This window comes from Lotus japonicus, chromosome 3, assembly GCF_012489685.1.
Source record: "Lotus japonicus ecotype B-129 chromosome 3, LjGifu_v1.2".
Taxonomy (NCBI): Eukaryota; Viridiplantae; Streptophyta; class Magnoliopsida; order Fabales; family Fabaceae; genus Lotus; species Lotus japonicus.
In genome coordinates, this window is record NC_080043.1 from 66,633,216 (window position 1) to 66,647,588 (window position 14,373).

Consider the following 14,373-nt stretch of genomic DNA (forward strand, 5'->3'; position numbering starts at 1 on the left):
GAAAATGAAAACGATGCATGAATCAGAGTTAGGAGAAATAAATAGAAGAGGTAATGCAAGATAAGAACGTTTACCACCGGCCAAGGGAGTAAAGAGGAGGGTCAGTTACCAAGAACTTAACCTCGAGAAACTGTAGGAGCATTAACTTTCAGAGAGAAAGTAAAGCCTATATAAAGCGTTGGAGAGAGGGGTAAGCTTCACAACATCATACCAGAGAAAAATGGCATCAGACATGATCGCATTAGAGGAGCTGAGAAAGAGAGCCTTTGAGGAGGACTTGTTTCTCAACATTAGGCATCCAGAGGGTACAACAACCATCTCAGAGCTAACACGGACACTGCTGGAGGAGGACCTGCGTCCAGAGTTGAAGAGAGACTTGAGGGAATTTCTCGCCTTCGTGGAGGAGGTGCAAGAACTCAGCCAGCTTGAACTAAAGCTGCTGGAAGAAAAAGAGATCTTGGAAAAGAAGCTCAAGACTGCAGAAGAGATTCTGGAGAGGGATGAGCTAAAAGACAGGCTCAACAACATCCAGTATGCACTGGAGCGTCTGGAGAAGGAGAGGTCAGAGCAGCGCCAGGAGTGCAGAAGAATGAGGAGGGATCCTCCATTCTAGGATTTTAGGAAAAAGAAGGAAAATGTATGATGTAAAAGCGGTTATGATGAATAATAAAAAAAATTGCAAACATAATGTCAGATATATGCATAGATAATCACAAACGAGCAAAGTAAAGATTAACAAGAAAGAGCCAGAGGTTAACGAAATAAAACATAGATAAAGAAAAAGAAATCAAAACGAAGAGATCCTAAAGCTAGGGTTTATCAGATCGACGCAGAAGTTCCATCATCATTTGCTTCATTTCAATCAGCAGAGACTCATGAGTGTTAAGACGTTGTTCCACAATGTCGAGTCTGGACGAGTTTGGCTGTGTAGAACTAGAAGGAACATTCTGAGCAGCGTGAGGAGCTGGAGTGGAAGCAGAAGCAGCAGGAGTAAAAACTACGGGTGCAAGTGCTTGGCATCTAAGAGCTTCAGCCTCAGCTTCAAGTCGTTCTGTCTCTAATCTGGCTTGTTCAGCTTGAGCTGCTGCTTGACGTGCAGCTTCTTCTGCTTGTTCTTTCTTTCTTTTGGCTTCTTCAATAGCTTCAAGTAGCTTATGTCTCTGTTCTTGTTCATGAAGAGCCACCCTTCTAGCAAACCTTTGCTTTAAAGCCTCGATCCTCTGACTTCCCTCTGCATGCAGGAGCTGCATCATAACTGGAACTTGAGCCACTAGCCAAGTGCTCAGATTGTTCCACTCTTCAGCCACATGTTCAGCATTCTCGCTTAGGTCAGTCTGACCTTGCACATTGCGTAGCATCAATGAGGCTTCATGATAGAAAATATTGATGCACTCAGAGAGAGATGTGGGTCGGAGGTGAGTGTAAGGAATTATAGAGAGATTGGTTTCAGGAGAGGCTGGGTGATTGCTGCTGTGAGCTTCAGAGGCACCTTGTGGAGAGCCAATGTTAAACATTTGAGCATTTGGTTCAGAGGTTCCAAGGTGAGGTTCTGAAGTTTCAACCAGAGGATGGGGTGATCTAACTGAGGAGTGGTTAGACACAGATTGTTCTGGTTCAGGTTCTGGTTGAACAGGCTCTTGTTGGTCAGGGGCAGGGTGAGCTTGTTGAGCCAAAGGGTGTGCCTCATGTAAAGGATTGGCCAAGATAGGTTCATCTGGGTCAACTAGACGTTCAGGTCTAGGGCCAGATATCTCCTAGGGCTTGGACAAGTGAGATAATATTCTTCTAAGGTAGACACCTTTTCTTTTCTAACTTCCATGAATTTTCGAAGGGATTCAGAGTTGTTGGAAGGAGAAGAGTCAGCAACATTTGTTGGGAAGGATACAGGTGTAAGGGCTGTGGAAGAGAATGTATCCGTGGTTCTGGGAGCCAGACGTTCTGATGCTCTTGGGACAGAGTGATCAGATTTTCTGGGTCCAGGTTCTGTTTGGTTAGGCTCTGGTTGCTCATGGATGATGGGTTCAGAAGTTAATGGGTTGTACTAGATGGTAATGGGAGAGGTTGGTTCATCTGGCCTAGAGGGTTGGTTCTGGAGCAAATTCCAGAGAGGTGCTTCAGTAGGAGAAGGTTGAAAAAATGAAGACCTTGGGGAATGTGGTGGAGATGTGGTTTGTGCAGCTAGTTGGGACTCAGGAATAGGAGTGAGTGGATTTGAAGATTGTTTGAGCATGGCTGATATGGGGAGTGCATCAAATAAATTCAAATCATCATCAGAAGCAACTGCAGACTTACTTGATTGTGTTGATGATCTTGTCACTCTGGCAGGAGTTTCAATCCTTCTGATCACTTCAGCAGCTGGTTCCACCCGAGTAGGCTTCACCACAATTCTGACCTGCTTCTTCTTCTTCTTAGGAGAAGGAGGACCATCCTCATTATCACCATCATCACCATCATCTGGCTTGCTGGTTTCATCATGTTTTCTCTTGGATTGACCAGCCTTCTTCCCTTTGGTCAGAGGGACAACTGATTCCTCAGAAGATTCTTCTAGGATCATCTTCCTCTGAACTTTCTTCTTGATAGGAGAAGGAAACTCTGGAGCTGGCGGCAGTCTGCTGAAGAATTCATCGAGATCAATTTCATAGCCTTGAGCCCTTAGGTCTTCAACATAGCACCTAATGGCTTCAGGATTGTCTGCCTGTGTCCACAGAGGGTAGTCATTCAGAGGCACCCTTCTACTTCTGATTTCAGAAGATGTGTCTTCATGGGCAGGAGCAATCTTCTTCTTGACTAGGCCCATTTTCTTTAGAGAATTCGCAGTCAAGACATCACTGACAATGGTGGTCAGATCCTCTGTGCATCCAGCATTTACCAGATCTTGAATGAGGCCACTCTCAATGAAGAGATCAGACAACAGTCTCCCAAAGGGAATATACTTGATTGCTGACTTGATGGAGGCAGTGGTCCGAGACTTCCGGATACACTCCTTCAAGTAGGAGAACAGGAAGTAGGGAAGGTAGATCTTCTTCTTGTCTTGGATGAAGAACAACATCGCCTTCTGGTTGAAGTTGATGTAGTCTGGGGAACTTCCCTTTGGTCTCTGGTGTATGCAGTTAAGCAAAATTTTGTGCCAGATCCTGAGCTTGGGATGAAGGTCCATCACTTTGTAATTAGTCTTGCCCGGTTTGTAATTGGTGTACAGGGCCTTGTTGGTCTCATCCTTCGTCTTGGGTTTCAGCTTCGATTCAGTGAATTGGAAACGATACCCAAGAGCAGTTTCTGCACCCAGCAGATTCACGAACGACTTCTCTGTAATGATGATCTTCCTTCCAAGAATGTGAGATACCACCTGAGTATCATCGCAGTCGGCGTGCTTCCAGAATTCCTAGATCAGTTTGTCATACACCGGTCCTCGAAGCCTGTTGAAGTAATTTCCCCAACCTTGAGTGTAAGACCTGGATTTTCAGAACAAGCTAGTTTCCGACTCACGCGTAGAATCAGTGTAAGCGTGACAGGAGTTTGATATTTGAGGAAGATTAATGAAGAAGAAAGTTCAGGAATTGCTTGAGGAATGTTGCGTAGTCGTTTTCGGAGTTAGTGCGAGTCGTCTGCACACTTGCCTTAGGGCGAGCGTGTCCAGATTAGGCTATTTCGCTCTTAAAGTAACGTTTTGAGTGAGATTTCGAACTCTCGGAAAATTTAAAGATTCTCTTTATTTTTCCATCGACCAGTGTTTCATTTCGGAACTCTGGACTGTACGCACGATAGGTTTCACTTTTCGGATGTCCGCCGACGCTAATTTCTTTGCTTTGAAACCCTATTTTCGAGCAATGGATGAAGACTTTTTCTATTCGGGACTTCTAACGAAGATTCCGTCCGCGTTGCCAGACTTGTTTCGACATTTCCAATCTTTCTTCTGTTGGAAGTTTTGTCGTCTGAGCATCACAGCAAAAAGTAGTTTTTCGGGGCAGATTAACCGACACCGCTTTTGAGTTTTTCGATATCGTTTTTCCCAAATCCTAGATATTTGTTTTGAGTTCTGGAATTCTGACGCTAGAATCTCTCTTAGAATTCCACGGTGATCGTGCTGCAAAAATCGGAATCGCGAAATTTTCATTTTCCCGCGATTTCACCCGCCTATAAATAGGCGAAAAAGCGAAATCCTCTTCATTTCCACCCATCAAGGCCGAGAATTGTAGAGAGAGAGGGAGAGGAGAGATTTTCGCGAAACCTTGACCAATCTTCGTGCAGTTCGTCCCTACTTCTAGGTATCAAGGTAACTAACACGATTCCAACCTCTGATTGTTGTTTCTGTTGCGTTTCTGACGTCGTTTCTGTGCTCTAAGTTTTGAGCTTTTTCTAAAATTGTCCGATTTCTCTGATTTCTCGCTTGGGTTATGTTCCTTATGTTCCCCTGAGTCTAAAACCTCTGTCAGTAAACTCTGATTGCGATTCAGTTGTCCAGGATCTGAAAAATTGACTCAAAACTCTTTTTGTCTCACATTTCGAAACTTTATTGTCGTAAAGCTATAATCTGACTTCGTGCCTTTAGGATTTGTTGTCACGGATGTCATGAGGATCGTTGCTGTCAAATCTGTTTTCAGAACTGATAACTTTGAAGTTTTGAGCCTTTATTTTGGACCAAAATGCCCCTGCGTAGTCGTATTTCGACCCGATTGTCCGAAAATTGTTCTGACAGTTTCTTTGCCTTAGTTTTACCCTAAAACTACCTTGTAAACTGATTTAATCGAAGAAAAAGAGCCGAAGCCCTTTTCTCCTTATGGCCGTGGGTTTTTCCTCGGGGGGGGGAGTTTTTCGTTTTCGAAAACTTGTCCTTTCGTACCCGATTGTCGTATTCTGAAGCTTTGATGCTTTGTCTATCGTTTATGTATTGTTTTGCGATCGAACTAATCGATTTTGTTTGAATTCTGCTTTGTTTTTCTCCGAGGTTCAGTTGAAGGAACTTTGGAATATTCAGAGCAACTGTTTGAGGACAACCTTGATTTCGAAGCTGGAACAGCTCGAGGTTAGGGTAACTTACATATATATTAGCTATGATTTCATGATAGGCGTCGATAAATTCGACTTATGCTTTGCTATGATATTGATTATGATGATGGTTTATTGTTATGAATGTTTTCATAACTTATGATGTTGATGTTGTGTTGGATGGAGCGTTTTGACGCAACTTCGGAGTGGAGATTCATTGATCTGGTGATCTTTGATATTTCGGGTTGGATGAACAACCCTAGGCAAGTCCAAATGAGGGGTTTGAGACTTAGCCTGTTGGTATTTGTTGGTTTACATAGACTTTCCCCGGGAAACTTCTTTTGGGTGGTTGGTTTTCGGAAAACTTAGAAGGTTTAGAATTTCAAAAACTAGAGACTTTGGGAGACTTAGACTTTGAGAAATAAACTCATAACCTGACTAATCCAATTAGAAACGTTTTTACTAAACGAATAATCATAGGAGAACTAAAAGGGAAAATATTTACGAAAGACGGAGAAAAGTCGACCTTTGTTGTGGGTTTGGAGAGTTATCGGAATTGGGGAAAGCCACTAAGGTGAGCTATGGTGATGATCGAAAGTCATCGAGTACTTTAGTACTCTTGGGGAGTGTTGTGGAGCCGTGTTGTATTGACCGACACCTAGTGCTCTTGTTGTTTGGGCTGTGTTGTATTGACAAACACTAGACCCTTGTGTTTTCTAGTTGGAGTTGTGTTGTATTGACCGACACTTACTCCGAGTTGTGTTGTATTGACCGACACTAACTCATTGGGTTTGGTTGAGATTGGGTTGTGAGCTAGACACTTTCGTGGTAAGGACGATTCGTTGTTTGGCTAACCACGTTGCATTCAATCGGGTGAATAACGGGAATGGTTCACCTGTGCATATCATGGTGAATAACGGGAATGGTTCACCTTGCATAAATGATGAATAACGGGAATGGTTCATCATTCGGTGAATAACGGGAATGGTTCACCAAGGATGAATAACAGGAATAGTTCATCCAGGATGGATTTCATCCAGGATGGATAACGGGAATGGTCCATCCATAGTGAAGAACGGGAATGCTTCACTTGTGGCGAACGGGAACGCGTCACAAATCCGGATTCATATTGTGCATTTCACGCATACATTCATGCTAACTTAGACTGTGTGCTGTTTGTTTATTGAAGCAATGTTAGAGCCATAACATGCTAGGATTACTTATATGCTTATATAACAACTTATATATATATACCCTGTCACATGTTGTGTGTATATGTACTTATTGCTGTGAGTTGACCCTAGCGCCTTGGCTTTGTTTGTATGTTTGTCTTTGGGCGGTCGGCCTGCTGCCAGATGTCGATGGCCGACTGGTTCTCGACGGTCTCTCCCTCGGGGGGGATCAGATATGAGTTGCTGGATAGGGATGCCCCCACCGCTTGGGTGATCGATGTGGCTGGTCACCGGGCGACGTATAGGGGAAGGGTCATGGAGGACCGGACGGATGAGCGAGGACGCCTGACGAGCGGAGTGCTACGGCGTATGGAGCTGAGTTTTGACTTGCCGCCCTCAGTTCATTGTGGACCAGGCACTGGACATGCACCACCTGCACCACCTCCGACTTCACCTTCTGTTGAGGAGGACCCAGAGGAGATCGAGCCTGCTGCTGCTGCTACATCTGTTGTGCCACCTCCGGCTACTGCCATCGCTTCTACCGACGTGGCGTCGTCCTCTAGGCTCGTACAGCCGAGGAGGGAGTCTGTTGTCCCATCTGTCTCACGTCTCTTATCTTTCTCTTCACCGCACGGCTACCGTGTGGACCCCTTGATGAGGGTGGAGGAGGAGGATGTTCTCACAGGAGAGGTGGATGTGGAGACCGGCTCGACTAGGGCGGTGCGCAGGACAGTGAGGAGGGAGGTTATGGATTTAGACACCGAGATGATTACGGTGGATTCCGACTCTGACTCCGAGAGCAGTGGGGAGAGCTACTCGCCGAGCAGCGATGAGGAGGAGGATGATTGGTGAGCTGAGCTGGGAGGGTAGGTTAGGATTAGCGACCTTTTTTTGTGTAGAGCTCTGATTGTCAGTTTCTTTTTGGGACAGGGTAGGTTCCGATGTGTGGCTTTTTGTGTGGTTCTTTTGAGGAGGATCACAGAGAGTCTGTCGGAGTATAGGGGTCTTCCTTTCAGGCCATTTTTGAGTGCCGACTTTCTCTTGGATAACTGTATTTTGATACTTTTACTCACAGTTCTGGTTTGTATAATTGCCTGCGGGCGTACTGCTTTGGAGTCACTGCGAGTGCGCGTGACATGGAGTGCAGCTGAGGCTGTACATGTATATATGTTGTATATCGGTTAGTTTAGTAGTTGGGTTTTGTCTTTACTTCCTTATCGTTTTGATTTAAAGGAAAGAAAACAAAAAAAAATTACCTGTTTTCCGCGTAAAGATTATTTTTGGTTACTAAAGTGACACCTGGAAATCGGGGTGTTACATTGTGGTATCAGAGCTTAGTCGAGTCTTTTGGGAGTCTTTGGGGAATAGGTCTTCTGTGCTAGGTTGTGTGACTCTGCAAAGAGTGAAAATTGATTGTCTGCAGGACGATTTTTCGTTCTAATTGATTGCATGGTTGTTTAACCATATGTTATAGTTTGGTGCTATTCTACGATTAGGACTAACAGTTTTCTTGGGGGTAACAGACGATGGTGAACACAAATCAGCTAGCAGAGATGATGGCCACTATGGCCCAGACAATGACTAACCAAGCAAATGACAATGCTTTGAGACGTGCTGCGGAGGAAGCGCGTGATCAACACCAGCGTCAGAGGGAGGCGACTTTGGATCAGAACAAAGGTTTGAATGACTTCAGGAGACAGGATCCACCTAAGTTTTCGGGAGGTACTGACCCGGACAAAGCGGAACTCTGGATAGAGGAGATTGAGAAGATCTTTGGAGTGTTGCAGACTGCTGAGGGAGCCAAAGTGGGGCTGGCAACCTATCTGTTGTTAGGAGATGCTGAATACTGGTGGAGAGGCGCCAGAGGAATGATGGAGGCAAATCATGTGGAGGTGAACTGGAATTCTTTTCGAACAGCTTTTCTCGAGAAGTATTTCCCAGACAGTGCTCGTGACGAGCGTGAATCACAGTTTCTGACTCTGAAACAAGGAAGCATGACCATTCCGGAGTATGCTGCCAAGTTAGAGTCTCTGGCAAAGTACTTTCGGTTTTTCCGTGATCAAGTTGATGAACCCTACATGTGCAAGAGATTTGTGAGGGGATTGAGGCCCGATATTGAAGATTCGGTGAGACCATTGGGGATCATGAGATTCCAGGCATTGGTTGAGAAGGCAACTGAGGTGGAATTGATGAAGAATCGGAGATACAACAGGGCTGGAACAGGAGGACCGGTGAGGTCGACACCACAGAGTTTTCAGGGAAAAGGGAGGTTTCAGGCGAGGAAGCCATATCAACGTCCTGCGGGGAGAGGGTTTACCCCGGGATCTTACAAGCCTATGGCTGCTGCTACTTCAGGAGGGTCGGAAAGCCGTACCCCAAATCGTGAAGTGACTTGTTTCCGTTGTGGAGGAACGGGACACTATGCCAACAATTGCACGAGGCCACCAAGATGCTACAACTGCAATAAATCTGGGCATCTGGCTACGGAATGCAAGGCACCGAAGGTTGAACCGTCTGTGAATGCTGTTAGTGGGAAGCGCCCAGTGGCGAAGGGAAGAGTGTATACCATGGATGGAGAAGAGGCTGAAGGAGCTGATGGTTTGATCAGAGGAGAATGTGAAATTGACGGTAATCTTCTAACTGTACTCTTTGATTCTGGTGCAACTCATTCATTTGTCTCTAAGGATTGCGTATCAAGACTGCATCTGCCTATTACTACTTTGAGTTTTGATCTTATGGTAACTACACCTGCTAGGACTCTAATTGCTAATGCCGCATGCATGCACTGTTCAGTAGTATATAAAGATAGAACTTTTCATGCCAACCTAGTATGTCTACCCCTTAAAAACCTAGATGTAATCCTCGGGATGGATTGGTTATCCCACTACCATTGTCTTTTGGACTGTAGTCGAAAGAAAGTGGTGTTCCCAGACTCGGATCTTTTCGAGTATCTTTCTATTAACCACATTAGTGCATCGTTGAGCGAGGGCACTCAGAAGTACTTTTCATTGCTAAGTCTGAAGGGGAAGAAGGAATCGGATATTCAAGGTATTCCGGTGGTTCGAGATTTTGCGGATGTTTTTCCTGGAGATGTACCTGGACTGCCGCCTGTACGCGATGTGGAGTTTGTGATCGACATTGTACCCGGAACTGGACCGATTTCGATTGCACCTTACCGTATGGCACCTGCGGAGTTAGCGGAGTTGAAATCTCAGTTGGAGGATCTTTCGGCAAAAGGATTCATTCGACCAAGTGTTTCACCGTGGGGAGCGCCAGTGTTGTTAGTTAAGAAGAAAGACGGAAGGTCGAGATTGTGTGTGGACTATCGACAACTGAACAAGGCGACGATCAAGAACAGATACCCGTTGCCGAGGATAGATGATTTGATGGATCAATTACGAGGGGCTGCTGTATTTTCGAAGATAGATTTGAAATCAGGCTATCATCAGATCAGAGTGAAGACTGAGGATATACCGAAGACTGCATTCAGAACACGCTACGGACACTACGAGTACCTAGTGATGCCGTTTGGAGTGACAAATGCACCTGTTGTTTTCATGGATTACATGAACCGCATCTTTCATGAATTCTTAGATCGGTTTGTGGTGGTGTTTATTGATGATATACTGATATACTCGAAGGATGCAACGGAACATGAAGGACATTTGCGCCAAGTTCTACAAGTGTTGAGAGAAAAGAAGCTGTATGCGAACCCTTCCAAGTGTGAATTCTGGCTGAAGGAAGTTAATTTCTTAGGCCACGTTATCTCAAAGGAAGGCATAGCTGTGGATCCGGCGAAAGTAGGGACTGTTTTGGCTTGGGAGCAACCGAAGACAGTGACGGAGATCAGAAGTTTTGTGGGTTTGGCTGGATATTATAGACGCTTCATTGAGGGTTTTGCCAAGATCGTTGGACCTTTGACTCAACTGACGAGGAAGGATCAACCTTTTGCATGGACTGAGGCGTGTGAATCAAGTTTTCAGACTCTGAAGGAATGTTTGACGACGGCACCTGTGCTTATTTTGCCGCAACCGGAGGAACCTTATGAGGTTTATTGTGATGCTTCGTATCAAGGCTTGGGATGTGTGTTGATGCAACATCGAAAAGTGGTGGCTTATGCTTCGAGACAGTTGAAGACGCATGAGAGGAACTATCCGACTCATGATTTGGAGTTAGCTGCCATTGTGTTTGCGCTGAAAATCTGGAGACATTACCTCTATGGTTGTACTTTCACGATATTTAGCGATCACAAGAGCCTTAAATACTTGTTTGATCAGAAGGAGCTGAACATGAGGCAACGAAGATGGATGGAGTTCATCAAAGACTATGAGTTTACGTTGCAATATCACCCTGGGAAGGCGAATGTAGTTGCTGATGCTTTGAGCAGAAAGATGCATGTCTCGTCAATGATGGTTAAAGAGCTGGAGTTGCTAGAACAATTTCGAGATATGAGTCTAGGTGTGACACCGTCTGAGGGAAAGTTGAAGTTCGGTATGATCAGAATTGCCAGTGGACTGATGGAAGAGATTAGAGAGCAACAACTGCAAGATGAGTTTCTGCTGGAGAAGAGGAACTAAGTGATTCAAGGGAAAGACCCGGAATTCAAGATCGGAACTGACGATATCTTAAGATGCAAGGACAGAGTGTGTGTACCCAATAATCCAGAATTGAGAAGGCTGATCATGGATGAAGGGCACAAGAGCAAATGGAGTATTCATCCGGGAATGACCAAGATGTATCAAGATTTGAAGCTGAATTTCTGGTGGCCAGGAATGAAGAAACAAGTGGCCGAGTATGTAGCTGCATGTTTGACTTGTCAGAAGGCCAAGGTAGAGCATCAAAGACCTGTTGGTATGCTACAGAGTTTAGCGTGCCATAATGGAAATGGGATAGTATATCCATGGATTTTGTGGTAGCTTTGCCAAGAACACAGAAGAGACACGATTCGATTTGGGTGATTGTAGATCGTTTGACCAAGTCAGCGCATTTTCTACCAGTGAGAACTACCTACAATGTGGAGAAGTTGGCCGAGATCTATGTGGCGGAGATTGTGAGACTACATGGAGTTCCGACAAGTATTGTGTCTGATCGGGATCCAAAGTTTACTTCGCACTTTTGGGGAGCTCTTCATGATGCGTTAGGAACCAAGCTGAGGTTGAGTTCGGCGTATCATCCACAAACGGATGGGCAAACAGAGAGAACTATTCAGTCGCTAGAGGATCTACTACGGGCTTGTGTGCTAGATAACAGAGGAAGCTGGGATGATCTTCTGCCATTGGTTGAATTCACCTACAACAATAGTTTCCATGCGAGCATTGGGATGGCACCGTATGAAGCTTTGTATGGCCGCAAGTGTAGGACACCGTTGTGTTGGTATCAAGATGGGGAGAGTTTGTTGATTGGGCCAGAAATGCTGCAACAGACGACGGAGAAGGTTAAGCAGATCAGAGAACAGATGAGAGCTTCACAGAGCAGACAGAAGAGTTATGCTGATCAGAGACGTAGAACCCTAGAGTTTGAGGAAGGTGACCATGTGTTTCTACGAGTTACTCAGACTACGGGGGTTGGACGAGCTATTAAGTCAAGGAAGCTTACGCCAAAGTGTATTGGGCCTTATCAAATCACTCGACGTGTTGGACCAGTTGCATATCAGATTGCACTACCGCCATTTCTTTCCAACATTCATGATGTATTTCATGTGTCGCAGTTGAGGAAGTACATTCCAGACCCGACTCATGTGATCGTGCCAGACAACGTTGAACTGAAGGATGATTTGACTTTTGAGACACCGCCAGTGAGTATTGGGGATAGAAGGGTGAAACAGCTGAGGGGAAAGCAGATTCCGTTGGTAAAGGTGATATGGAACAAGGATACGGGGGACGCTACATGGGAATTGGAAGATAAGATTAAGGAATTGTACCCCGGACTTTTTGCTGAACTCTGAGTTTCGAGGACGAAACTTTCTTTTTGGAGGGGAGTATTGTAAAACCTGGATTTTCAGAACAAGCTAGTTTCCGACTCACGCGTAGAATCAGTGTAAGCGTGACAGGAGTTTGATATTTGAGGAAGATTAATGAAGAAGAAAGTTCAGGAATTGCTTGAGGAATGTTGCGTAGTCGTTTTCGGAGTTAGTGCGAGTCGTCTGCACACTTGCCTTAGGGCGAGCGTGTCCAGATTAGGCTATTTCGCTCTTAAAGTAACGTTTTGAGTGAGATTTCGAACTCTCGGAAAATTTAAAGATTCTCTTTATTTTTCCATCGACCAGCGTTTCATTTCGGAACTCTGGACTGTACGCACGATAGGTTTCACTTTTCGGATGTCCGCCGACGCTAATTTCTTTGCTTCGAAACCCTATTTTCGAGCAATGGATGAAGACTTTTTCTATTCGGGACTTCTAACGAAGATTCCGTCCGTGTTGCCAGACTTGTTTCGACATTTCCAATCTTTCTTCTGTTGGAAGTTTTGTCGTCTGAGCATCACAGCAAAAAGTAGTTTTTCGGGGCAGATTAACCGACACCGCTTTTGAGTTTTTCGATATCGTTTTTCCCATATCCTAGATATTTGTTTTGAGTTCTGGAATTCTGACGCTAGAATCTCTCTTAGAATTCCACGGTGATCGTGCTGCAAAAATCGGAATCGCGAAATTTTCATTTTCCCGCGATTTCACCCGCCTATAAATAGGCGAAAAAGCGAAATCCTCTTCATTTCCACCCATCAAGGCCGAGAATTGTAGAGAGAGAGGGAGAGGAGAGATTTTCGCGAAACCTTGACCAATCTTCGTGCAGTTCGTCCCTACTTCTAGGTATCAAGGTAACTAACACGATTCCTACCTCTGATTGTTGTTTCTGTTGCGTTTCTGACGTCGTTTCTGTGCTCTAAGTTTTGAGCATTTTCTAAAATTGTCCGATTTCTCTGATTTCTCGCTTGGGTTATGTTCCTTATGTTCCCCTGAGTCTAAAACCTCTATCAGTAAACTCTGATTGCGATTCAGTTGTCCAGGATCTGAAAAATTGACTCAAAACTCTTTTTGTCTCACATTTCGAAACTTTATTGTCGTAAAGCTATAATCTGACTTCGTGCCTTTAGGATTTGTTGTCACGGATGTCATGAGGATCATTGCTGTCAAATCTGTTTTCAGAACTGATAACTTTGAAGTTTTGAGCCTTTATTTTGGACCAAAATGCCCCTGCGTAGTCGTATTTCGACCCGATTGTCCGAAAATTGTTCTGACAGTTTCTTTTCCTTAGTTTTACCCTAAAACTACATTGTAAACTGATTTGATCGAAGAAAAAGAGCCGAAGCCCTTTTCTCCTTATGGCCGTGGGTTTTTCCTCGGGGGGGGGAGTTTTTCGTTTTCGAAAACTTGTCCTTTCGTACCCGATTGTCGTATTCTGAAGCTTTGATGCTTTGTCTATCGTTTATGTATTGTTTTGCGATCGAACTAATCGATTTTGTTTGAATTCTGCTTTGTTTTTCTCCGAGGTTCAGTTGAAGGAACTTTGGAATATTCAGAGCAACTGTTTGAGGACAACCTTGATTTCGAAGCTGGAACAGCTCGAGGTTAGGGCAACTTACATATATATTAGCTATGATTTCATGATAGGCGTCGATAAATTCGACTTATGCTTTGCTATGATATTGATTATGATGATGGTTTATTGTTATGAATGTTTTCATAACTTATGATGTTGATGTTGTGTTGGATGGAGCGTTTTGACGCAACTTCGGAGTGGAGATTCATTGATCTGGTGATCTTTGATATTTCGGGTTGGATGAACAACCCTAGGCAAGTCCAAATGAGGGGTTTGAGACTTAGCCTGTTGGTATTTGTTGGTTTACATAGACTTTCCCCGGGAAACTTCTTTTGGGTGGTTGGTTTTCGGAAAACTTAGAAGGATTAGAATTTCAAAAACTAGAGACTTTGGGAGACTTAGACTTTGAGAAATAAACTCATAACCTGACTAATCCAATTCGAAACGTTTTTACTAAACGAATAATCATAGGAGAACTAAAAGGGAAAATATTTACGAAAGACGGGGAAAAGTCGACCTTTGTTGTGGGTTTGGAGAGTTATCGGAATTGGGGAAAGCCACTAAGGTGAGCTATGGTGATGATCGAAAGTCATCGAGTACTTTAGTACTCTTGGGGAGTGTTGTGGAGCCGTGTTGTATTGACCGACACCTAGTGCTCTTGTTGTTTGGGCTGTGTTGTATTG